At 38.2% G+C, this 4,546-nt stretch overlaps 1 long non-coding RNA gene across 1 annotated transcript; it reads left to right on the top strand.

Moving 5' to 3' along the window:
* The first annotated feature begins 733 nt into the window (after positions 1-733).
* Positions 734-2,950, top strand: LOC144297623 (uncharacterized). Its single transcript, XR_013364582.1, has 2 exons — positions 734-1,113; positions 2,733-2,950. It is a non-coding gene; the product is annotated as an uncharacterized LOC144297623 (long non-coding RNA).
* Positions 2,951-4,546: the final 1,596 nt, after the last annotated feature.

The following is a 4,546-nucleotide window of genomic DNA, read 5'->3' as shown; positions in this document are numbered from 1 at the left end:
CACAATGGGATCACTGACTGCTTCCCAACATGCTGAAATTGCTGGAACTGTTGGAAACTTTAACATGTTAGATTCTCTTACTAGTATCTACCTTATACCACAATATCCATACATAGGAGTAAAATGCAATTGTGCATCAGAATCATTGTTGCCTCTTATTTAATAACAGCTGGCAGAAACAGAGCCTAGCCGTATGCCCAGGGCAGAAGTAAGGGGAATACAATGGAAATAGAGAAATAGGGGCTGAATTGATTGTCATTCACAAGATGGGGGGAAAGATGAATGAATATGAAAAATAATTAATCTAAATATATTTCTTCCTTCTCTATTAGAAAGATGGTGACACTGTTCACTAAGAAGGTGATACAGAAGGAAGAGTAGGTCTGGGAGAAGACAAAGGGGAGTTTGATGTGAACATGAAATATTTTAACGTCAGGCAAGAGGTATGAATAAGGGTATCATCAGAGGATTGTTACAATCTCATGCAGAGAATCCAAAAATCCATTGGAACAGTTGAGACCATATGGCCAGCACCAAACTTAAACCTTTGTCTTGGAAGAATTAGGCTGGCAATGAGATCAACATGACATGCGTTGTATGGGAGGCTGTAAACCTCTGAGTGGCCTCCATGCCCAGAGCTCCCTCTGGAGAAAAGTTGCAGCAGGTGAATCTTATATTTGTGAAGTCACAAAGCCTTAGCTAATGTGACACTGCTACCTTGATCTTAATCATAGTCAGTCATAAGGAGCTGGTGCCCAAGCCAAAAGCAAGAGTAGATATGGGTTAAGGAGGTCAACTACCAGAAAGGTGTTTCAGCACCAAATTCCAGTCCAGAGAGGTGTTTCAGCACCAAATTCCAGTCTAAGGTCCTTTTATATAAGAAGGTGACAAAAATGTCCTTAGTCCAATCTACTGGAAGTAAGTGGTATTCAGAAAAAACAGCAGGGTTAAAAGATGCCTGTGTTGAGGGAACAATAAAATAACTGGAGCGGTTGAGGAGCTATTGTATCTTGTTTAGCAATGAGCTGTTCCTTCCACTCTCCCTGACACCTGCTATATGCACCATCTGGCCTCAGATGCCCTGGGACTCAGCTGAAATCCATAGCAGATAAGGTGGGTTTTGATGAGTTCTCATTTTTTGGCAATTCTCAGAAACCCCCACCATTTTACAGAACATGGGCAGTTCCCTTCCATGCAACCTAAAAGACTATGGGCAACGTAAGGACCAATGCACTGGGGGAGCCAGAGGACCCAAGTTTGAGAGAAAGCTCATGTCAGAAACCAGAATCCCATAGCCAAGTATGTTAGAACACAGCCAAAGTATAGGAACATAACCGAGTCATGAGTCACAACAGGAATCAGACTGGGAAGACTAATAATGGGGAATGTAAGGAGGGGCACCAACAAAATTCTTTCAACTGTGACTTGGACAAGCCGCTTCTCCGTGCTTCATGTTTTTGGATCTGGAAAATGGGAACAATTGTAGTCCCTTCTGCATAGGTTTTTCTTTTAAGATTTAATTTATTGATTCATGAGAGACACACAGAGAGGCAGAGACAGCAGAGGGAGAAGCAGGCTCCCTCTGGGGAGTCTAATGTGGGATTCGATCGTAGGACCCAGGGATCATGCCCTGAGCCAAATGCAGAGGCTTAACCACAGGTGCCCTCTCTGCACAGATTGTTATGATGACTAAATATGTTAAATGTGTGATGTCCTTAGAGCTGTGAACACAGTAAACATGTAACTGGCTGTTAAAAAATAAAATAAACTGCTTGCTTAACAAACAAACAAAAAAAGTGTCTTGTATCAGCCCGTTTATCCCTTTAGAGGAGTCTTAGACACCATGTTGCTTCTGACACACATCATAGCAAAGTTAGCCAAATGCCAAATGTACACTGAGATTAAGAAATTTCTCTCTTGAACTTGTGGTTAAGCTTTCTCAATTTGGTTTATTTAATAATTGTACCTAGGACTCTCAATATATGTATTCTGGGTTAAGTGAACTTGGAAAAATGACAAGTTGTGCTGACACTGGATCTTTCATTCTGAAAACCTTCAGAAGGAAGGTGGAAGAGAAAAATATGTAGGGAAATATTATGTAAAGAGGGACAAAAATGTCATTGTAGAGAGAAAAATATCATTCTGGTCTGGTGTTGTTCCTAAAAAAGACACCAATCAACAGTAAAAGAATATAATCCAAAGTGAAGAAACAACTATTATTATTATCAATTGCTATGCATTTGTTATGTTTTTTATTTCCATAGTCTAATTTTACATTTGATAATAAGCATCTCCTTTGAGTTTCCCTACAAGCTATATAATTTCTGATTCTAAAATATATATGCAATCATCCAATACAATTTTTTAAAAGATTTATTTATTTATTATAGGGGGAGAGAGAAAGAGTGAGTGCATGGGGTGGAGGAAGAGCAGAGGGAGAAGGATTCTTAAGCAGACTCCATGCGGAGCGTGAAGCCTGAGGCAGGGCTTGATCTCACAACCCGAGGATCATGACCTGAGCTGAAATCAAGAGTCGGTCCCTTAACTGACCGCGCCACCCAGGCACCCCTCATTTGATACAATTTTTACTTAGCCAGAAAACTAAAGGGCAATTTCCATTGAGAAGCTACTCTAGTTTATGTAGTATACTGTTCATTGTTGCATACATGTTTTTCTTATTTAATTCTCGTGACAAGTTTATTGGGTTAACATTATCATCCCCATTTTTACAGGTGAGAAAAGAATGAGAGCAAGGGTAAAAACAAAGCAAGCAAGCAAGCAATAGAGAAAGAAAAAGAGACAAGTTAGAACTGTTGACTTCTATTGTAATATTGCATCTGGAAGATAATACTACATTTTAAAAACCTTTTTGTCCACATTTTTATAAATGATGAATTCTACACTAACAATGAAATAAACGAAATAATGCAGTGTTTTGTTTTGAATTTCACATTTGTCCTTTGATTTCAGGCATTTGTCTTCTAAAAACCTTCCAGGGAGTATTTTCTCTGTTTAACCCTGGTAAATATTTGATTTGTGACATTTTTTCTTCCTGCTGGACTCTTAGAATCATCCAAGAATGAAGGCACAGAATTGCTCAAGCTTAAGGATTTAATGCTGCATTTGAATGTGGTTCCATTCTAACCAACTTGGAGCCTGTTGATTTAAGGTTTAATAAGAAGTCATATGGGACATGTGCCTTCTTGTTTAAAAACGCTCAGGGCTTTTGATGATGCCACTATTCCATTACAACCAGATACTTTACTGAAGCAACAAAAAGAGGAAGAGGAAGAGTTATCTAATTTTTAACCTTTTTCTTTATTTTTCCAGATTTAGTTGAGTGATATCCTTGCTTTTTAAGGATCTAAGTGTAACTATTGCGAAGAACTTCTCCTTTACCAAGTATACTCAGTAAAAAAAAGTTTCAAACTTCTTTGTTCAACAAAGTAAAAATGGTCACTGGAAATATCATCAAAATTATTGTCCTCTCAAATTATCTTTATTTGATGCTTCTTTGGTTAAGCCATCTAAAGGCACTAACAAAATACAATCCCTACTGCAGAAAGTTATCAACTGATAAATTATATTAAGGTTTTTTGTTGAAATAAAAGTAAATGAAATCTACCTAACTTGAGCAAAATAATAATAATAAATAACTTTACAGGAATACTGTAACATTTATTGTGATCCAGGAAAGAATAAACAGGCCTTGAGAACAGGAACTCAGGAAGCTCTGGGACCCAATAGCAGAAATTCATGGAATTTCTAGAATGCAGTCTGGAATTAGTAAGCTTCCAGAAACTTTCAAAATCTATGTCTTTTGGGTCAAAGATTCCAAATTTCTGGAAAGAAAAATGTGGTTGGTCTAGCCAAGGTCAGAGTCAGTTCCAACTACAACAGCAGGGTCTTAAAATCCTGCTTAAAACACTTGCATGTCACCGTTGTACTTCCCATCAAGTCCAAATATCCTACCAGGAACTCCAGGGCCTTCTATCATCTGAGGCCTACCCATTCTCCAAATTCAACTCAAACTACAGACCCACATGCTCAATACCCTTCTCCTCTGAAATCTTTACATGTTCTCTTGCCTAAAACTTTCCCCACTACTCTTTCTCGTTTCTTAAGTATCAATCTAAATGTCATTTGACGGAGTTGTTTGAACCTCTGCATCTAAACCAGGTCTCCCCTGTTATTTTCTCCCATAGAGTTCTCTTCTGTTCTTTTATAGTACTTACCAAAATTTGTAAATGGATATTTACTTTGGAATTTGTTTAATCTCTGTCTTCTATCATCTCTAACTATAATCTATAAGAGGGCAGGGATTTTAATTCTTTTGTCCCAGTTTCAAAACTGAGACAGTATCTGATACCTCGCAAATGATCCATGAGTATTTGTGAACGAATGAATGATGGTTGATGGAGGATCACCCTTATGTTTCAGGGGCAGTTCTCAAAGGGAGAAACTGGGCATCACCTTGCCCAGTGTGCAGCACCTGAACATGAAGACAACTGATTGATTGAGAATTTGAGGTGAAATGGGCAGAATG

Source organism: Canis aureus, chromosome 25 (genome assembly GCF_053574225.1).
Source record: "Canis aureus isolate CA01 chromosome 25, VMU_Caureus_v.1.0, whole genome shotgun sequence".
NCBI classification, from domain to species: domain Eukaryota; kingdom Metazoa; phylum Chordata; class Mammalia; order Carnivora; family Canidae; genus Canis; species Canis aureus.
The sequence above is the reverse complement of the archived record's forward strand: the minus strand, read 5'-3'. Positions and strand labels throughout refer to the sequence as shown.